At 43.6% G+C, this 22,854-nt stretch overlaps 3 non-coding genes across 3 annotated transcripts; 1 reads left to right on the forward strand and 2 right to left on the reverse strand.

Annotated features, from left to right (window-relative positions):
- Positions 1-407: 407 nt before the first annotated feature.
- Positions 408-481, reverse strand: trnai-aau (transfer RNA isoleucine (anticodon AAU)). Its single transcript has one exon. It is a non-coding gene; the product is annotated as a tRNA-Ile (tRNA).
- A 7,996-nt stretch (positions 482-8,477) lies between these two features.
- On the forward strand, positions 8,478-8,549 carry trnaw-cca (transfer RNA tryptophan (anticodon CCA)). The gene has a single exon. It is a non-coding gene; the product is annotated as a tRNA-Trp (tRNA).
- Positions 8,550-11,162: 2,613 nt separating this feature from the next.
- trnaw-cca (transfer RNA tryptophan (anticodon CCA)) lies at positions 11,163-11,234 on the reverse strand. The gene has a single exon. It is a non-coding gene; the product is annotated as a tRNA-Trp (tRNA).
- Positions 11,235-22,854: the final 11,620 nt, after the last annotated feature.

Raw genomic sequence — 22,854 nt, forward strand, 5'->3', positions numbered from 1 at the left:
CACACACGGAGTCAATAAAATGTCTCAAGATGATGTGGAGATTGAAGCTGAATGTGAATTTACCCCAATTTCGGCGGTCTCATTGATATCAGATGACGGGATCGAGAACCACATATCCAAGTTTGCCGATGACACAAAGATAGACAGAATTATAAGCAGTGTGGATGGAAGAATGAGATTACAGAGAGATATCACTAGATTAAGTGAATGGGCAAAACTGCGGCAAATGGATTTCAACGTAAGCAAGTTTGAGGCCGTCCACTTTGGACCTCAAAAAGATAGATCAGAAAACATATTAATGGATGTTACTCCAAAAAATTGACCTCATGACATTTTGTGTGGATTCGCTTGTTTCTCAAGTCTGCCAAACTTTTAAAAGTTACCAAAATATTGCAATAGGAACCTTATGGCCCGTACGGGGATCGAACCCGCGACCTTGGCGTTATTAGCACCACGCTCTAACCAACAGAGCTAACCGTCCATGTAGACATTTTAGCTTTATGGGAATACCCGCGTGTTGGGTAGTTTGTGTTTATTTTTACACCAGCTGACAGGGTTTTACAACGAATATTGAATAAACCACATCCCTTAAACATTGTTACTTGTTTCTGTATATACTGTCGAGGATGTTGATCAAAATTAACAAACAAAGAGCACTTTAATGTAACAAATTAAATTCCGATCAATATTATTTTACTAACAATCAACAGCCCATCCATAAAACACTGCCCCGCTATAAAACCTGTGTGCAGGACACTGAGCTGCCTGTCTGTCTGTCTGTCTGTCTGTTTATCCGTCTGATTGGGTCTCGGTCGTATTCTCAGGCCAGGCTTTTTGTTTGCTGGCTGCAGGCCTCGCTCCCCGACTGACTGAACAACTACCGGGCCGTGTATCAGAATCAATGACTGTGACTGACTGTCTGCCCATTTATGGCCACATTTCTGAGTTCCTGCCTTCGCTCTGTGTCGCAGGCCTTTCTCTGTCCCTTAGGATCACAACACACCCACAAGTTTCACGACTGAACGCAGGTTTGGTCAGTCTGTCCTCGCAGGTCCTTCGGAAGCTAATGATTTTGAACTGAATTATTTTTCCTGAGTGACTTGTGAAGTTTGGTTCAGTGATATGTTTGCGAAAGAGAACGGAGGAAATAGTTAGTGTGCAACTCGACATTTCTCTACATCGGAATAGAAAACGTGATTGGATGGATAGAAGAGGTCTGAAAGGATGGCCGATCGGCTGTGGGTGGCACCGAATTCTGCAGTGGCTGCAGTGGTTCATTACCGGTAATGAAAATGAGGTAATATACTACCACAAGCTGCCGGTGAAAATCATTCAATTTCCCAAACTTGACCCACCGAATCAAATGAAGCTGCTGGGAAAGCTACAAGACAACGCCGGTCTATCGGGCATCGTTTGAAGCAACTGGCAGTTTAAAGTAGCATCTACGGCCATGTAAGTACTGCCATGTGCCGCTGCGATCGCCGAGTGGTTGAAGCGTTAAATTCAAGATCAAATGGAGTTTTCCTTCGCAGGTTTGATTTCTGCTCGCTGAATTATTGTTTAAAGATCCGTTCAATGCTCAAATAAATGAACTGGATCTAACTCACTTCATTTATCTCTCTCAGAGCATGAGAGATACTCGAGCGTGGCCGGCGCTTTTAATTGGGTGCCCAATGTACTCTTGCAAAATTCAAATGCACAAGAAAGAATCTTGCCCAATCTGCAACTAAAATTCTGCTACTTTGCAGAACCACCCATTTATAAGCGACTTTATTTACATGAATCTCTCTATCTCTCCTTGTCTCTTGTCTCTATGTTGTCCCCTGATGGACTTCTCAGGCTTCCTGGAACGGTAAAGGCTGATCTAACCTGCAACACCAGCAGGAAAATGTAAAGGGACAACCCAGCTGATAAATTCGGAGCTAATGTCTCCACATTTATGTCTCTTCGCCCTCACAGTGAAAGAAAACAGCGTTATAAGTGAAGTCCACTGATGGCAACTTATATTATATGACGATACCGAGACAGATGACAATGTAGCTTCAGATTAACTTATTCTGAAAAGTCTTATTTGATAAAATAAGTCGTTCATTGGAAACGAATTTAGTAAAGAGAGAATAATATTGGTGACTGGAAATAGTTAGTGTGCAACTTGATATTGCTGCACATCGGAATAGAAAACGAGGTTGGATGGACAGAAGCGGTTTGAAAGGATCGCCGATCGGCTGAAGACGGTGGAGAAATTTTAGATTGGCTGCACGGTTGTCTGTTAAGCGGCTCGTTGGTCTCGGGGTATGATTCTCGCGTAGGGTGTTTCAACTACGCGAGAGGTCCCGGGTTCAAATCCCAGATGAGACCTTTTATATCACTGTTTCTGAGTGAGAAGTCACCGATTGGATTTTGACATCTTTGCAGTTATTCGATTTGAACTCCAGAGGACAGAGTGTGGAAGTTTCCAAGGCGCAACACACACGGAGTAAATAAAATGTCTCAAGATGATGTGGAGATTGAAGCTGAATGTGAATTTACCCCAATTTAGGCGGTCTCATTGATATTAGATGACGGGATCGAGAATCACATGTCCAAGTTTGCCGATGACAGAATTGTTAGCAGTGTCGGTGGAAGAATTAGATTACAGAGAGATATTACTAGATTAAGTGAACGAGTAAAACTGTGGCAAATGGATTTCAATGTAGGCAAGTGTGAGGCCATCCACTTTGGACCGAAAAATATTACATCAGAATACTTTATCAATGGTGAATTGCTCGAAACTCTTGAGGTCCAAAGGGACTTAGGGGTCCATGTACATACGTCATTAAACTGTCATGGACAGGTACAGGAAAAAGTCAAATGGAATGTTAGACTTTATATCTGGAGGGTTAGAATACAAGGGGTTAGAAGTCATGCTTCAGTTATACAAAGTTCCTGTTTGGACCAAAGCTGGAGTACTGTGATCAGTTCTGAGCACCGCACCTTCGGAGCGATATATTGGCCTTGGAGGGAGTGAAGCATAGATTTACCAGAATGGTATCTGGATTCCAAGCGCTAAATTATGAGGAGAGATTACACAAACGAAGGTTGTTGTGGGGAAAATGCTGGAGTCTATAATTAAGGATAGGGTGACTGAACACCTCGAGAATTTTCAGTTAATCAGAGAGAGCCAGCATGGATTTGTGAAAGGTCGGTCGTGCCTGACAAACCTGATTGAATTTTTTGAAGAGGTGACTAAAGTAGTGGACATGGGACTGTCAATGGATGTTATTTATGTGGACTTCCAGAAGGCTTTTGATAAGGTCCCGCATAAAAGACTGTTAGCTAAGATAGAAGGCCATGGAATCGAAGGAAAAGTACGGACTTGGTTAGGAAGTTGGCTGAGCGAAAGGCAACAGAGTGTAGTGATAATGGGTAGGTACTCACAGAGGCAGGATGTGACCAGTGGAGTCCCGCAGGGATCTGTCTTGGGACCTCAATTATTCACAATATTTATTAACGACTGAGATGAAGGCATAGAAAGTCTCATTTCTACGTTTGCCGATGACACAAAGATTGGTGGCATTGTAAGCAATGTAGATGAAAACATAAAATTACAAAGCGATGTTGATCGATTAAGTGAATAGGCAAATCTGTGGCAAATGGAATTCAATGCAGACAACTGTGAGGTCATCCACTTTGGATCAAGGCAGGATAGAACAGGGTACTTTCTAAATGGTAAAAAGTTAAAAACAGTGGATGTCCAAGGGACTTAAGGGTTCAGGTACATAGATCATTGAAGTGTCATGAACAGAAGCAGAAAATATTCAATAAGGCTAATGGAATGCTGGCATTCATACCTAGAGGACTAGAGTACAAGGGGGCAGAAGTTATGCTGCAGCTATACAAAACCCTGGTTATACCTGGAGTATTGTGTGCAGTTCTGGGCACCGCACCTTCGGAAGGACATTTTGGCCTTGGAGGGAGTGCAGCGTAGGCTTACTAGAATGATACCCGGACTTCAAGTGTTAAGTTCCGAGGAGAGATTACACAAAATGGGGTTGCATTCTCTCGAGTTTCGAAGGTTAAGGGGTGATCTGATCGAAGTTTATAAGGGGAACAGGTAGGGTGGATAGAGAGAAACTATTTCCACTGATTGGGGATTCTCGGAGTAGATGGCTCAGTCTAAAAATTAGAGCCAGACCTTTCAGGAGAGAGATTAGAAAACATTTCTACACACAAAGGGTGGTAGAAGTTTGGAACTCTCTTCCGCAAACGGCAAGTAATACCAGCTCAATTGCTAAATTTAAATCTGAGATAGACAGTATTTTTTGGCAACCAAAGGTATTAAGGGATATGGGCCAAAGGCAGGTATATGGAGTTAGATCACAGATCAGCCATGATCTGATCAAATGGCAGAGCAGGAACGAGGGGCTGAATGGCCTATTCCTGTTCCTATGTTGCATTCCCTGGAATTCAGAAGATTAAGGGGTGATTTGATCTAAGTTTCAAGATATTCAGGGGAACTGAAGGGGTAGATGGAGAGAAACTATTTCCGCTGGTTGGGGAGTCTAGGATCAGGGAACATAGCCTAAAAATTAGAGCCAGGACTTTCAGGAGTAAAGTTAGGAAACACTTCTACACCCAAAGATTGGTAGAAGTTTGGAACACGGTTCAGCAAACGGCAGTTGAAGCTAGCTCAATTGTTAATTTTAAATCTGAGATTGATATGTTTTTGTTAACCGAAGGTACTAAGAGATATGGGGCTGAGGCGGTTATCGGGAGTTAGGTCACAGGTCAGCCATTTTTTAAATATTCATGGGATGTGGGCGTCGCTGGCAAGGCCAACATTTATTGTGCATCCCTAACTGCCCTTGAGAAGGTGGTCGTGAGCCGTCTTCTTCAACCGCTGAAGTCCATGTGGTGAAGGTTCTCCCACAGTGCTGTTAGGTTGGGAGTTCCAGGATTTTTACCCAGTGACGACGAGGGAACGGCGATATATTTCCAAGTCGGGACGGGGTGTGAATTGCAGAGGAACGTACAGGTGGTTTTGTTCCCGTGTGCCTGCTGCTCTTTTCCTTCTAGGTGGTAGAGGTCGTGGGTTTGGGAGGTGCTGTCGAAGAAGCCTTGGCGAGTTGCTGCAGTCCACCCTATGGATGGTGCACACTGCAGCCACAGTGATCCGGTGGTGAAGGGAGTGAATGTTTAGAGTGGTGGATGGGGTGCCATTCAAGCGGGCTGCATTGTCCTGGATGGTGTCGAGCTTCTTGAGTGTTGTTAGAGCTGTACCCATCCAGGCAAGTGGAGAGTATTCCATCACACTCCTGACTTTATGCCTTGTCGATGGTGGAAAGGCTTTGGAGAATGAGGAGGTGATTCACTCGCCACAGAATACCCAGCCGCTGACCTGCTCTTGTCGCCAGAGTATTTATGTGGTTGGTCCAGTTAAGTTTATGATCCGTTGTCACCCCCAGGATGTTGATTTGAGTGATTCTGCGATGGTAATGTCGTTGAAAGTCAAGGCGAGGTGGTTGGAAAGTCTCTTGACTGGCACTTGTCTGTCGCGAATGTTACTTCCCACTTATGAGCCCAAGCCTGGATGTTGTCCAGATCTTGCTGCATGCGGGCTCGGACTGCTTCATTATCTGAGGGGTTGCGAATGGAACTGAACACTGTGCAATCATCAGCGAACATCCTCATTTCTGACGTTATGATGGAGGGAAGGTCATTGATGAAGCAGCTGAAGATGGTTGGGCCTAGGACACTGCCCTGAGGAACTCCTGCAGCAATGTCCTGGGGCTGAGATGATTGGCCTCCAACAAACTCTACCATCTTCCTTTGTGCTCGGTATGACTGCAGCCACTGGAGAGTTTTCTCCCTGATTCCCATTGACTTCAAATTTACTCGGGCTTCTTGATGTCACACTCGGTCAAATGCTGCCTTGCTGTCAAGTGCAGTCACTTTCACCTCACCTCTGGAATTCAGCTCTTTTGTCCATGGTAGGACCAAGGCAGTCATGAGATCTGGAGCCTATTTGTCCTGGTGGAACCCAAACTGAGCATCGGTGAGCAGGTTATTGGTGAGTAAGTGCCGCTTGATAGCACTGTCGACGACACCTTCCATCACTTTGCTGATGATTGAGAGCAGACTGATGGTGCGGCAATTGGTCGGATTCTATTTGTCCTGCTTTTTGTGGACTTAATAGCAGAACAGGCTCGATGGGCGAAATGGCCGACTCCTGTTCCCGTGTTCCTCATTGGTGCAGAATGTAAAACGATCCTGCATTGGCCAGGTATCAAAACCGGGTCGCATGATAAGCAGGCGAGAATTCAACGCCAATACCACCAATCCTCGTATGGCCATTTGCTGCATGTGTCCATTTGGAATCCTGTTTGAAAGCACATGTCGTCTGACGGAGGCCCTGTGATAACCCCCCGCAGTCTGACCTACAGCTGTGCAAGAACTGCTTTGTGCAGCTGCAATAGCCCAGTGTTTGAAGCGTTAGACTCACACCCCACTCGGGTTTTCTTGCCCCGGTTTGAATTCTACTCGGTGAGTTACTGTTTAACGATCTGTTCAATGTCCAAATTAATAAACTAGAGCTAATTGACCGCGTTTACATTTTTCAAAGCTGGAGAGCCATTCCGCCGTGGCGGGCGACCAATGCTTTCTTTCAAGATTTCAAGACACGAGAAGGAATATCTCCCAATCAGCAATTTAAATTCTTCTAGATTGCAGAACCTGGCATTTATACTCTTTGTTTATTTCCTTGCATTTCTGTATCTGTCACTGATTCTGTCTCTTGTCGATAAGTGTTTAATTTTTTACATAAATTATTCATGTATTTAATTTATTATCTAAACAATTCAATTGTTTAACTTATATAAATAATTCAATAGTTTAACTTAATATATCAATAATTGAATTGTTTAATGTATTATATAATGACATTGTTTAATTGATTGCATAAAAAATTCGTGTTTAATTTATCATATAAATAATTCATTAAAAAAATTTGTTATATCATCAAATGTTTAATTTATTATATAAAGAACACAAGTCTTTCATTTGTTAATAAAAAATTCAATTGTTTAATTTCTTTTATAATAATTTGTGTTTAATTTATTACATAAATAATTCAATAGCTTAATTGGTTATCTAAATAATTCAATTGATTAATTTATTATATGAATAGTTCAATCCTTTATTTTTTTATATAAATAATTCAATAGTTTATTTTATCATATCAATAATTCAATTGTTTAATTTATTATATAAAGACAAGTGTTTAATTTATTATATAAATAATTCAATTGTTTAATTTATAGTATAAACAATTTAATTGTTTCATTTATTATATAATTTATTCAAGTGTTTATTTTTTATACAAACACTTCAAATGTTTAATTATCAAAATAATTAAAATGTTTAATTTATTATAAAAATAACTCAATAGTTTGTTATATAAATAATTCAATAGTTTAATTTATTAAATAAATAATTAATTAGTTTAATTTATTATCGAAATAATTCAATTGATTTATTTATTATATAAATAATTCAAGTGTATAATTTATTATATAAATAATTCACGTGTTTAATTGTTATGAATAAATTAAAAAATTAATTGTATAATAAATAAAAGGGTTCAATTTATTATACAAATAATTCAATCGTTTAATTTATTATCCAACTAATTCAATTGATAGAATTCTCAGGCTTCCTTGAATGGTGAAAACTGATCTAACCAGCAACACCAGCTGGCTGAGACGGTAGGAAAAGTAAAGTTAAAACCCAGCTGATGAGTTCGTAGCCAATGTCTCCACATTTATGTAGCTTCAGAGCAATTCATTCTGCAAACAGATCACTATAAAGCAAGTCGTACATTCAAAACGAATTTGGTGAAGAGAGGATAATATTGTTGACTTGAAATAATAAGTGTTGAATCTGATATCGCTGCACATCATATATTGTAGAAGAAAGCGAGAATGGACGGATATTGTGTTCTGGAAGGATGGCTGATCGGCTGCGTGACAGCGAAATTTTACATTGGCTGCACGGCTCTGTTGCCAGTTGCTCTTTGGATCTGATTCCCGCAAAGGCAGTTTCACTGGTTCAAATCCTGGAGCTCTTACTCACTTTCACTGGATTTCCCACTAAAGCCCAAATAAAGTTTCACTCTCTTCGATCCTCCATAAATCCTGTTGTCGCAGCCTCTCTCACTCCGGCAGCTGGAGAACAGCGGAAAACTGATGGGTTTGTTGTCGCATCTGGAATGCGGTTTTGAACTGTTGTTATTCGCCGAGACAGCGCTGCTGGAGCCTTTAATGATCTCGTTCAGTGAAGAGAGACTGGCAGGCGGCTCCCAGACAGGGCTCAGGCCGGGACCGGGCAGCGGCTGGATGAGAAAGCGGAACTGTTGCTGTTGCTGCTTCCGCCTCTGGAAGTCCCTGCGGCGGTCGGTACTGATCTCCCTCTTATGGATACGGCTCCATTTATTGGATGTGGACCTCGTGGCGCAACGGTAGCGCGTCTGACTCCAGATTAGAAGGATGCGTGTTCAAATCACGTCGAGGTCATTGCGTTTTCACAGCGATTAAGTGTCTCTCTGCTTTATAGCGGGACCGTCTTTTTGGGATGGGCTGTTCACTGTTTGTAAAATAATAATTATTGTGGAATCATTGAATGGACACAGTTCAGAAGGAGGCCATTCGACCTATCGAACCCGTGCCGGCATTATGTAAGAGCAATCCAGTCAGGCCCTTTCCCGGTAGCCCTGCATTTTTTCCCCTTCAAGTATTTATCAAATTCCTTTTTAAAAGCCACGATTGAATCTGCTTCCACCACCCTTTCAGGCAGCGCATTCGAGATTATAAGTATTCGCTGCGTAATAAAGTTTTTCCTCATGTCGCCTTTGCTTCTTTTGCCAATCACCTTAAATCTGTGTCCTCTGGTTTACGACTCTTCCGCCAATGGGAACAGCTTCTCTTTATTTACTTTATCTGAACCCTTCATGATTTTGAACACTTCTATCAAATCTCCTCTGAACCTTCTCTGCTCCAAGGGAACAATCCCAGCACGCGGCAAATGCGGTCAATTGGTTCCAATTCATTTATGTGAGCATTAAACGGACCTTTAACCAGTGGTGTTGTTTTATGGAAGCCTGAGCTGGTGGTCAAAAGCGCTTGGATCCAATGTCTGTGTTGTTTCTGCGTTCAAATTTCACCACTGACAGAATTTTTGGCAATGTTCATTTTGACCTGTTCACAGAAAACCCCATTGTAGAGCGATGCAGCAGAGGATGTGAAAGAAGCTGAAAGTGAAAGTGCAGATATTAGTTTAATCACGGGGACAGGACACGTTTCCACAGATAAGGAAATCTCACCTGAAGATTCTTTCTAGCAGAGTGGGACAGGTGATCAGAGTGACCGGGCTCTAACGGCGCAATCGGTCAGTGCGCGGTCTTTTTATACCGTAGATTCTGGGGAAATGCCGAGGTTGTTAATTCGAGTCTCAGCTAGATCAAACAATCCTTTTGCTTGTGAACATTTCGACCGGAGTTGAAGGTACAATTGGTATGTTCGAAAATGTATCAACTTATTTGAATTGCCATGAGGTTCCTCCGGACCACGCTGTTGCAATAGCAGATGAGATGTTTAGTATTACTTGTTTACAGGAGGGAGGCTGCGGTTTTGGAGACGCAAACTATGATTTTCATCTATTTACAAATCGTGGGATTTAACTGGAAATTTAAACCAGCGCCTCCGACCGCTCAGCCAGGATACTTTGCATCCTACACTTCAGGAGCTAGTTTTACAGGAATAGAATTACTGCAAGCAAGAATTCTACCCCTCAAACTCCAATGCTCACACGTAAACTTCTCGGCATTGTGATAATATGCACTCTACCATAAGTATACTTCAATCAAATTAGTGTTTTGTTTCACTGTGAGAGCGAAGAGACATTGATGTGTAGGCATTGGCTGCAGCAGCTGGCTTGCACCTTTACTTTTCCTACTGTCTCAGTCTTTTATTTCTTTACCCTTCTCTGCTGGTGTTGCAGGTTACATCAGCCTTCGCCGTTCAAGGAAACCTGAGAAGTCCATCGGGGACAACGCAGAGAGAGAAGAGCCAGAGACAGGGAGAGATAGAGGGATGAATGCAAAGAAAATAAGGTGTATAAATGTCAGGTTTAGCAAACGAGCAGAATTTAAGTTACAGATTCCGTCTCCGGATCTTGCAAGAGAAGTTTTAACATCCAATTGAAAGCATCGGCCACGCTATTGTATCTGTCATGCTGGGAGAGAGGTAAATACGGTTAATTAACTCCAATTAATCTGTTTGAGCATTGAAGAGATCTTTAAACAGTAGCGCTTCCAACAGAATTCAAACCTACGCAGGAAAACCCCAATTGGAATTTTGAGCCCAACGTTTCAACCATTCGGCCATCGCAGCTGTCAACCCCATGTTCGTGCAGACAGAATTCCAAATGGACACATGCAGGGACTCTGGGTACGAGCATTGGTAGTTCAGGGGTAGAATTCTCGCTTGCTATATGGGAAAACCGGGTTCGATTCCCAGCCAATGGAGGAACGTTTTGCATTCTGCACCAATAAGTAACTTCGGAACAGGGTCCAATGGTCACTGTTTCAAGGTCTGTTCAATGCTCAAATAAATGAATTGGAACGAATTGACCGCATTTGCCGCGAGCTGGAGTTGTTCCCCTTCGAGCAGAGAAAATTCAGAGGAGATTTGATCGAAGTGTTCAAAATCATGAAGGGTTCAGATGAAATGAAGAAAGAAGAGCTTTTCTAATTTGCGGAATGGTCTGGAACCACAGGACACAGAATTGAGGTGATTGGCAAAAGAACCAAAGGCAACATGAGGGAAAACTTTTTAAAGCAGCGAATAGTTATAATCTGGGATGCGCTGTCTGTGAGGGTGGTGGAAGCAGATTCAATCGTGGCTTTTAAAAAGGAATGGATAAACACTTGATGGGGAAAATGCAGAGCAACGGGGAAAGTGCCCGGGAATGGGAAGAACTGGATTGCTCTTACAAAAGGCAGGTACGGGATTGATGGGTCGGACGGTCCATTGTATGATTCCATGATAATTGTTATTTTACAAATAGTGAACACACCATCCGCTGTGAAATGGAGTCAGCGAGACACTGAAACGCCGTGAAAATGTTTATGACCCCGACGTGATTCGAACACGCATCCTTCTGATCTGGAGTCAGACGCGCTACCGTTGCGCCACGAGGTCCATACAGCACTGTTTGAGCCGGATCCATGGGAGGGAGATCGGTATTGAACGCCACAGGGACTCTCAGAGGCGGAAGCAGCAGCAGCAACAGCGCAAGAGCCCCGCTCTCCAATCCAGCCGCCGCCCGTGGTGAGTTACCGGTCCCGGCCTGAGCCCTGTCTGGGAGCCGCCTGCCGCTCCCTCTTTACAGAACGGTACCGATCCTGTTTCAGCTCACACACAGGATCAGGAATCCCGCTCCTGACAGATTCACTTCTTTAAACCTTAGATTCAATTAATTGGGATTTAATTCAATCCTCATCTGCCCTCCCCTTTGTCAGTTCAGGACTTCATTTAAACCGATACTTGGAGCTCTGTTTTACAGGTTGCCCACTACAAACACATTTTGCTGCTAACTTCTGCTCAATAAAAAGTGCCCAGGAACTCGGGAATTTCTCCTGGGTACTGAGTTCGAGTTAAGGAACAATAGAGGTGCGATTACACTACTGGGTGTATTCAATAGGCCACCAGCTGGTGGGACGGATATAGAGGTGCAAATGTGCAGGGAAATTACAGAGAAGTGCAAAAGCCATAGAGTAGTGATAACGGGGGATTTCAACTATCCTAATATAGACTGGGATAACAATAATATAAGGCGCAAAGAAGGGGAGGAATTTTTGAAATGTGTTCAGGATAACTTTCTCGACCAGTACGTTTCTGGCCCACTGAGGAAGTGATAATCCCTACGTGGTCAGTTTTTAGTAAAATATTAAAATGCCTATGTGGCAAAGAAGCAGAATGCAAAATGGTTAGAAAGGGTTAATTAGTTAGTAACTGAGATTGATACAAGTGGCCTGGCCCTCCTGCTGGGCCATATGGTTGCTTAGTCAGCAGGCCTGCATTGTCTTATCAATGATAGGTCTTTGATGTGAGTCAAGGACTGGTCTGAATGTCTCCATGTTTATGGCAGATCAATATAGGGAACGAGCTTAGCCAAAGTTGAAAGACATTCCAGGTTGGGAGATAAGGAATAGAAGGAACAGGGAAGAACCTTCCAAGTTGGAAAGTGAGGAAGTAACCCCTTTGATGTCTAATAGCAACATGGTCAGCACATGGATTGTCTATGATTGGCCGGAAATAATGTAACCCCGCATGGCAGCCTGTGCCCGGCTTATGATTGGTGTTGACTTTTGTGTTAATGATGTTCCAACCTCTATGGATTTGTATAAAGGTATGAGTTTTTGTCTTTGTCTTTGTCTCTCCTTATTCTGTTAGAATCGTTCGGATTCTCTCAGGAATCTGAATTGAAGCTACAGACTAAGATCTGCTATTAAAGTTGTTTGAACTTTACGCTGTACTCGAATCAGTTCTTGCTGAACCAGACTGAGGGGAAAGAATCCGGTTCGTCATTTGGTGGCCCTTACGGGGATTTCAACGGTCGTTCACCGAGAGTTCGCGGAGTAAGAGGCGGTTTGTCTTGGACACAGAGGACGGGAAGGGCGCGCCCGGTGTGAGTAAACTTTTCTTTACTATATCGGCTTTCCTAAATCTGTTAAGTCTGACGACGAATCGTCCAATCGCTAACACTCGAGTGGCGTCTTTACGAGATTCAGGTCAGTCTGGCGAATACACAGAAATAGCAGAAAGAGGTCAATGGTTGAATATCACTGAGGGTCAGTACAGGGACTGAGGGAATAACTTGTAAGCGGTAGGTCAGTGATCGAACTAGAACTTCGGGTCAGTGATCGAACTAGAATCTTGAGTCAGTGATTAAAATTATCACTGAGAGTTAGAGTTCGAGTTCCTGGTGAGTGGGTACAAACAGGAACTGATTGCTTGTGCTGATCGACTAAGGGAGGAAGTGCCTGTCTCAACGCGCAGCCTTCGACCGGTTGTTAAGAGGGGAGATCCCCCACGCGAAGGTCAGGACCCTGAAGTGGGCGTAGAGACCAAAGGCACTTGGGATTGTGAGGCACAAGGAGTCAGGTCCATCTTTGAATTCTGTTCAAATACGGTTGTATTAATTAGTTGACTAAGAGTAAAGGAAAACCGGACATAGAATGGGTAGTTGTCTGGATACCTCTGCAGAACCAGGGAGTGCCTTACAGACTTTGTGTGAAAAATATCCGGACAAGGCAAAACAATTTATACAATTGTCAGGCGGGTTGAATAAAAAACTGGGGAATGGTCAATGGCCATTGGGAGGAGTTAAAGACCTAGATACTGCCATAAAAGCACAGGAATTAATTTGGAAAAATAACGGAAATAAAGTAGCCAAAGATTTAATTGCTTTATGGAGACAGTACTGTCAAGAACTGAAAGAAGCTTCGTTATTAGCAAGTTGGCAGGATAATGCGTTGAAGTTAGGGATAGGACTCACTGAAGGAGGGGTGGTCAAGTCCGTAGAGGTCCTAAAAGGAGAATGTGCTCATGAAAAGTGCTCTAAAAAGAGGTCTGAAAAGACTTCGGGCGAGCCCAAACTGGTTGAGAAAAGTGGATTATGTAATCCAATGATTGGCCTTGCCTTGGCTGGGGGAGACGATGATGATTTGGATGAGTGGAATTGTAGGTCCCGTGTAGCTCCCCAGGGTCCTAGTGCCCCTCCTGAGTACAGTAATATCTATTCTTCAGGGCCTACGGTACAGACTGTTCAGACCCCTGTTATAATGCCTCAAACTGTCTCCCCGGTTGCTTCCCGTACTAGAAGTAAAACTAGGGAATTATTGGCTCCAACATTTAAATTCTCAGTCAGCCCACTTAGTTTAAGTCAGCAGAGAGATCAGAGATTGGACAGTCAGGGACTTAGAGACGCAGAAACTGAAGAGTCAGGAGACGACTTGCCATCACTAAACTTAGAACGTACTACTGAGACACTAGCTAGGGATGAGCCGACCCCTCGTCAGTTACCAATGAGGCCGATGCCTAATCCTACTTTTGACCCAAACCCAGACAATGTTGGAGTAGCCGGCAACTCCCGAACGATAGATGTGTACTGTCCATGGAAACCTAACGAGATAATGGCCATTCTATCTGGGGTGCCGGATAGGAGAAAGTCACCTACCGCATTTATAGAATTCCTTAAGACTACCGTTTCTGTCTATAATGCAGAATCAAGGGACTTATGGTCGCTAATACAGCAAGTTTTAACCCATGCTGAACATACCAAATTCCTGGACCAATTGAATGTCCGGACTCATGTCGCATTGGTAGCACAGATACCAAACAATGATGTTGAGCGCCAGGAGCGTCTTTTGGGTGCCCTTAGTGCTACTCTACAAAAACCAATTGACATAACTAAGATCTTAAACACCAGGCCTAAAAAGGGAGAAGGAGCAGATGAATATTTGGAAAGATTCTCGGAAGTATACCGGAATCAATCAGGAGACACAGCGTACCGTGAGGGAAGAGACTCACCACAGTACTGCGCCATGCTACTGAACTGCCTACCGATTCCGGTTTCTCAAGCAATTAGGACTAATAATATGGACTGGTCAGAGAATACTTCCAGCCAGATGAATAGGGCAGTAAAATACTACTGGATGGATAATAAGCACCAGGAAGGTCAGGCCGAAGTTAGAGTTAAAACTGAGTATGTGGTGAAAAAGGAAGGGCCGAAACGCACCTCAGACAGAACAGGATATCAGATGGAGCCTCAGTATTGTGTTCCAGGATGGGTTAATGGAGAAGGGTATGGGTACGATACACACCCTAACGGACCAACCGCCCCTAACTATGGCCCACCCTACGTTCCTCCGAGACGTAATTTTGAAGGGAAAAGAGGAGGAGGGAGACAAACAGGGTCAGATGCCTGTTTCAATTGTGGTCAGCTAGGCCACTGGAGCAAGGAATGTCCCTCCCGTAGACAGGGAAGAGGGGGCCATATGAAAGGGCAGCGAAGAGGAGGTTGGCAAGGGAATCGAGGACGAGGAAGATATACGGACTTTTCCCAAAACAATCCGTTCCCCCAGTATTGACTAGCTAACCTTGTGGTAAACGGGATCCAGTCAGAGCAGGAGCCCGTTTTGTCACTGATGATTAAAGGAAACCCACATACATTCTTGGTAGACACCGGAGCAACCATGTCATCTGTCCGATCGGAGCTCAATCTCCCTGAGTCCGGGGAAAAACAGAGTCTGTCTGGTTTTCAGGGACAAGTGAGCCAATACCCGATATCTGAACCAGTGGAAGTACAATTTGGAAATGAGTCAGTGAAACACCAATTTGTAATTACAAGTGGACTAGACTGTAACCTCATGGCTAGAGACTTGCTATGTGCATTCCGCCTGAGCATTGAATGCGGGGACGAAGGACTGATTGTGAAACCATGGGCTCCCAAAATGCAGTGTTATGTTTCCATCACCCCACAATGGTGGTCTCTAGACTTCGAAGATGAGGGTTCCCTTCATGTAACCTTGGCCTACGATATGAGTGGGAGAAATAAGGAATTGGAGGACTTTTACCGAAGCTATATAGGAACGGAATGGGAGGTTATTCGCCGGGCTATGGTTACAGGACCAGAAGGGAGAGCAGAGTATGTTGAGATCCCCTCAGAGTTGTGGAAGGAAGCACCTGTTACAGGTTACATCCCTCGGGGTGCTGCAAAAACAATAGGATGGGACCCAGGACCCTTTGAAATAAAGGGAGCCCCACATATCACCTGGGAGGTGAATTACCCGTACCATGCGAAAGATTTAGGACCCATGATAAAACAGACAGTCGAACAAGCTGATTCAAATAATCGACAGAAACAGACCCTGTCATGCGGTCGGACTATTCTGTTTTACCAGACACCAAGGGTTAACAGGGCACAATTGCGCCACCATGTGGGCAATGAAAAACCAGAATATGTTAATCCGCAAGTGTGGGCGGAGGATCCCACACAGGTGGGATGCGTTAAAATGATTCCTATTCATATTGCCCTGCAGGAAAATGTTGTATTACCCTCTATTCGACAATATCCACTAAAGCAACAGGCGATACCAAGCATTGACAAATTGATCGCTGGGTTGTTAAAACAAGGGATTTTGATTAAATGTCAGTCCCCGTGTAACACGCCGATACTGGCAGTTCCAAAGCCAGGCAAGCCAGACCAGTACAGATTAGTACAGGATTTGCGATCAATCAATGCCATTGTACAGCCACTCCACGCGCTAGTGCCCAATCCAGCTCATATTCTGGCTCAAGTTCCTGCAACAGCCAAAGTCTTTGCAGTAGTCGATCTTCAACACGCCTTTTTCGCCTTACCGCTAGACCCATCAAGTCAGTACCTTTTTGCCTTCACTTACAAGGGACAGCAATATACTTGGACCCGACTGCCACAAGGCTTTGTTAACTCCCCAACATTATTTTCTAGATGCTTACAGGAACAATTACAGACCTTGACTTTGAAACAAGGGTCTGAACTAGTCCAGTATGTGGATGATCTGTTGATAGCCAGCCCTGATGAGCAGAGTAACCGAAAAGACACTGCCCAATTGCTAAATCACTTATCCTCGCTAGGGTACATAGTATCCCAGTCGAAAGTACTGGTGGGCCAACAGAGGGTTAAGTTTCTTGGAGTTATGCTCTCAGCAACTGAGCGGAGCCTAGAAAGAAGCAGGATTGAACCAATCTGTCAATTCCCTGTGCCTCGCACTGCAAAGGAGGTACGGCAGTGGATGGGAATGGTAAACTATTGCAGACAGTGGATCCCTAACATTGCTTTGGACACTAAATTATTAACGCCATACACCAGCATAGAGGGTGAATTTCAACTAGATTCTGATGCCTTGGGAGCATTTGAGAGATTAAAGGAAGCTTTGTCACAAGCACCCGCATTGGAGAGACCCTTGTATGACAGACCATTTCAGTTGTACTGTACTATCCTCGCTGATTGTTCGACTGCTGTTTTGACTCAAAAACATGGCGACAAGCATAGACCGGTGGCGTACTACTCTTCAAAGTTAGATCCAGTAGCACTAGGACATCCAGTTTGTACTCAGATTTTAACGGCCATTTACAATAGCCTACAGTCGGCGGCTAATCTGACTTTACAACAGGACATTACTGTATACAGTTCACACTCGGTAACTGCATTATTAGGACAGCTGCAGACTCAACATCTTACCATGGCTCGACAGAATAAGTATGAGATATATCTGCTTAATAATCCTAGACTGCGATTTAAACATTGTACTACTATCAACCCAGCATGTTTTCTCACAGAACCACCCATGGAACAGACTGATCCAGGACATGATTGTTTATCTTTAATTAAGGAAGACACTTCTGTCAGAGATGATCTATCTGATGTCCCAATAAAAGATCCGGACATAACTATGTACGTGGATGGGAGTGCCTCTATTGGTTCCTTTGGAGAGAAACTTTCTGGATATGCAATAGTGGACCAGGACGGTAAAACTGTCGAATCTGCTGCTTTTGAGTTTCCATATTCTGCCCAGCAAGCGGAGCTGTTTGCATTGATAAGAGCTTGTGTCCTCGGGAAAGACCAAAGGGTTAATGTCTATACAGATTCGAGATATGCTTTCGGGGTAGTTCACGACTTTGGACAGTTATGGAAAAACAGAGGGTTTCTGACTTCTGTAGGTACGCAGATTTCCCATCAGAAGTTAGTTTCAGATTTGTTACAAGCCCTTATGCTACCAAGACAGATCTCGGTTATAAAATGCCCCGCCCACACGACAGGACAGACCCCAGTAGATATAGGGAATAGATATGCTGATCAGGAAGCTAAGGAAGTGTCCCAGACACAGAGGGTGGTTGTCCCTAGAATGATGAGTCAGACTAAAAGCTCAAAACAGAGCAAGTCTCCCTCTGAAAAGCCAATGCCAACCATCCAAGACGTCATTAAATTACAGGAGGACGCTCCTGACTGTGATAAACAATTGTGGAAACAACTTGGTTGTACTTATGACTGTGTATCTAAATTATGGGTTACCCCTGTGGGGCAGACCTGTATGTCAGATAAATTAGCAGTATGGGTTATTGAATGTGTACACTTTGCAACTCATTGTGGTGCCAAAGCTGTTAGTGGTACGCTGCTGGCCACTTGGTGGCATCCTAGGTTGCAAGCCCTAGCTCAGAGCATCAGCAGTCGCTGTCTCATTTGTCAACAATACAACCCTGGGAAGGGAGTGCCTTGCGAATGGGGAAAGATCCCTTTGCCGGAAGGTCCCTTTGAGACCCTCCAGATGGACTACATTGAGTTGGAAAGATGTCAGGGTTATAAATATGTCCTAGTTATTGTTGATGTATTTAGTAAATGGATAGAGGCCTATCCGACAACAGATAACAAAGCCTCCACTGTTGTAAAAGTTCTGATGAAAGAGATCATCCCGAGATACGGAATCCCAAATCAATTGAGTTCAGATAACGGCCCTCATTTTGTGGGTCAGGTGAACAAGGAATTCTGCACCCAAATGGGCATTAAACAACAGTTACACTGTGCCTACAGGCCACAGGCCGCTGGGTTGGTCGAACGAGCTAATCAGACTTTGAAAAATAAACTGGCTAAACTGCAGGCAGAGACTGGTACTACTTGGCTTAAACTTCTTCCTATAGCCTTATTTCAGATACGTACTACTCCGGCTGGGGTAGCACGGTTAAGTCCTGCTGAAATTATATACGGGAGACCCCCTCAAGACCCCGTGGAATCAAAACGTTCCGAAAACTGTCCACTTTCACCACATGACGACAGAAATGACTAACTATATTTTGTCATTAACTAAGGCATTGAGAAGCCTCCACTCTCGGGTACGAGCTGCCTACGTCGAACTTCCTCCTATCGCCAGTCCATCTAAAATTGAACCGGGAACGTACGTGTTAATCAGGAATTGGACAAGGAAAGGACTGGAACCTCGTTGGGAGGGGCCCTATCAGGTTCTACTCACCACCCCAACCGCTGTGAAGGTAGAGGGGAAGCGTGCTTGGGTTCACCTCCACCACTGTAAAACTATCAGTCCCATGTCTCAAACTTAAAATGCTAACTTTTCTTTTCTTCTAAGAAATCTTCCCTATATAGGTATCGTGACCAGTTATGAAAGTCTTCCCTTGGATCTTCTGCCTTGAACTCTTGCTGACCCTGGGAGTAACCAAAGAGAGAACATGTCGACGGGACCAGCCTAAGCGCATACACCACTTATGCAAAGGAGACGTACTTCGATGCAACGATAATGACCCAGACGGATTCGGAAGGTGGAACATCACCCGGATAGATGGATGTGCCGGGCTCCTGAGGCAGCCCCACCGCTCGATAGAGTTTGGAATATCGCATGGAGGAATACCTTGTTATTGGACTGAGTGCAAATATGATTATGTTTGTAAACGTGAAGGGGAAAAGACCTCTGAGTTGTGTGAACAAGAGAGAGATACACAGAGGTACGATCGGTACCTGAGATTTAACCAAGGGAGAAAGCGTAATGGGTTAGCCCCCATAGACATTTTTAACTATCCAAGATTAGGGGGTTCTCTGCTACAGAGACGAAAGAGAGATCTCCAACTCCAAAAGCGCGAACTGCACGTTAACACCTTCCTGTACATGAGTTATGTGTATGCCAAACGGCAGGGTATCTCTAGCTGTTGGGTGTGTTCTCACATTCCTATCCATTCCAAGGGAGGTATCCCTTTAAAGCCGATTCCCTTTATGTCCCATGAATCTGCGGAATGGGTCATTAGACGAAACAATTCGGGAAATGCGATAGGAACCCCGGAAACAATAGAATGGGCATCAGCGGGGTATAGTCTTAATGAGTTTAGAGGATGGTACCAGCCTAATTACAATCAAGCCCATAAGCCCCCGTTCTTGCTCTTGACCAATACGTCTAGACCAAACGGGACGGTATGTTGGAATAAGAATGCCCCAAATAATGGCCCTTTTATGGGACATAGTGATTGCAGCACCACCCACTATTGGCTACCGCCCATAGTCAACCTGACTACCCAGGGCATGTTCCAGGGCCAATGGGCCCCAACGCTTAATAAAACCAGTGGGTTGCTGTGGAATCACCTTGACTCTCAGCCTCTTATATATATGGCTAAAAAGGGAAATTTAACTGCATATAATGGTACGTATTTCATATGCGGCCATAAGGCATACCCATGGTTGCCTCAGAACTGGATCGGGTCCTGTTATTTAGGATATGTAGTACCCCATGTTCATCACTTGCCTTCCCTAGCGGATCATTACCAATATAGGTCTAAAAGGGAAATTACAGAAACGGAGCGATATTTCGCTATTTTGTTCCCTGGGTATGGGGTAGCCAGGACAATTAAGGAAATTCGGCAGATGGCTTCGGTATTAGAAGAAGTAGCTAATGACACCGCAGTGGCACTGAAGGATACAAATGCAGAAATGATAGCCATTCGGACAATGGCCTTGCAGAATCGCATGGCTTTAGACTACCTGTTAGCCGCAAAAGGGGGAACCTGTGCACTGATTGGATCAGAATGCTGCACCTACATACCAGATAACTCAGAAAATATAACTAATCTGGTTGAGCATATACAGAAAGCCGTAACAAAATTACACCAGACCCTGGGAGAAGGTTGGTTAGAATGGCTCCTCAGTGGCTCATGGGGATCGTACTTGATGCATGGATTAGTTATTCTAATTGTAGCAATACTTACTTTTGGCCTGATCGTTGCTTGCGTTAAAATCTGCTGTAAGGCGGCAATGGAACAGATTCGTGTATGAGACTCTGCTTAGGCAGAACTGATGAGTGAACAAGGGTTGGTTATCATTAAATGATAAAAGGGGGGAATGAGAATCCCTACGTGGTCAGTTTTTAGTAAAATATTAAAATGCCTATGTGGCAAAGAAGCAGAATGCAAAATGGTTAGAAAGGGTTAATTAGTTAGTAACTGAGATTGATACAAGTGGCCTGGCCCTCCTGCTGGGCCATATGTTTGCTTAGTCAGCAGGCCTGCATTGTCTTATCAATAATAGGTCTTTGATGTGAGTCAAGGACTGGTCTGAATGTCTCCATGTTTATGGCAGATCAATATAGGGAACGAGCTTAGCCAAAGTTGAAAGACATTCCAGGTTGGGAGATAAGGAATAGAAGGAACAGGGAAGAACCTTCCAAGTTGGAAAGTGAGGAAGTAACCCCTTTGATGTCTAATAGCAACATGGTCAGCACATGGATTGTCTATGATTGGCCGGAAATAATGTAACCCCGCATGGTAGCCTGTGCCCGGCTTATGATTGGTGTTGACTTTTGTGTTAATGATGTTCCAACCTCTATGGATTTGTATAAAGGTATGAGTTTTTGTCTTTGTCTTTGTCTCTCCTTATTCTGTTAGAATCGTTCGGATTCTCTCAGGAATCTGAATTGAAGCTACAGACTAAGATCTGCTATTAAAGTTGTTTGAACTTTACGCTGTACTCGAATCAGTTCTTGCTGAACCAGACTGAGGGGAAAGAATCCGGTTCGTCAGCTGCAATCTCAAAATTTAGCTCAGTGAATTGCTGGTTTAGTAGGTAACCTCTTCGCATGTTTCGGTGGTGTTATCATTTAGCCAGAAAGTTTGATGGTTCGAAACCTTATTTCATTTTTCTCTAAAGATTCATCGCCTCAAAGTTCTAGTGTTTCAATGTGTGTTTGGTCTGCAAGAAAATGAACCGTGATCATTGCCGGCTGAGCAGGGCTGCTATTCCACCACTTAACCTACGGTCGGAAATCAGGCATATGGAACATTGGCTCCACGGATATCACAATTCATAACCCATTTCTTTAAATGAGTTAACGCCTGCCTTAAATGGTAGACTCAAGACTCTCACACAAACTGGTTAAATCTTCATAAAATAATTACCAGAGTCATTCTTTTACCGTTGATGTTGGAGGGTTTATACTATTGTAATGGTCGCAGCGATTATTTCCGATTCATTAATTTCATGCAAATTGAATAATACTAAACTAGCGAATCATTTCCTGCCGAGACACACCTTGAGGTGCAATCGGAACGTGTCTGGCAACAACTTATTAAACGATGTGTTTGAAACACGTTGTGGTCACAGTTTCTTTTTGAACAGAACTGAACCTAAATCATTCAAGATGGAAGCTTTATAATGCTTAAAAATAAACAATATCTTGCCATTAAGTTTGGCTGCTTAGGGAGCTGCAGTGTCAAATGGAGAATTGTCTGATTTCCTCATTTATTTCACGTAAGAAACAAACACAAACACAAGCATTAAATCAGAATCAACTCACAGATGGACAAACAAAGAAAAACACAGCGAGAGACACAGACAGTATCGGGAAACACAGAGAAACAGACACAAGAAATGGATGAGTACAAAATGGCCCCACACTCCTCAAACTCACCTTCTCTGCTCAAACGAAGCTGACAGATATCAGTGAGATGTGGTATTTTAGTATTGTGATTTGGCGCCTTGGTTTAGCTCTTCAAAGCACATTATCTACACTATCTAGTAAATAGGTAGATCTTGGGGTCGATTTCCAGCGGTGCCTTTTTGATTCCTTCGTGATATTTGGTACTTTGTGAATTCAACCAACACAATATTACAGGGCGGAGTTGAGGTACAGATCACCCAAGATCAAATTGAATGGCGCAGCAGGTTGGAGGGGCTGAATGGTCTTCTCCTGTCCCGATGTTCCCACATTGCTCAACGCGGGGCTGTATG

The sequence above is a fragment of the Heptranchias perlo genome, chromosome 20, assembly GCF_035084215.1.
Source record: "Heptranchias perlo isolate sHepPer1 chromosome 20, sHepPer1.hap1, whole genome shotgun sequence".
In the NCBI taxonomy this organism is placed as follows: domain Eukaryota; kingdom Metazoa; phylum Chordata; class Chondrichthyes; order Hexanchiformes; family Hexanchidae; genus Heptranchias; species Heptranchias perlo.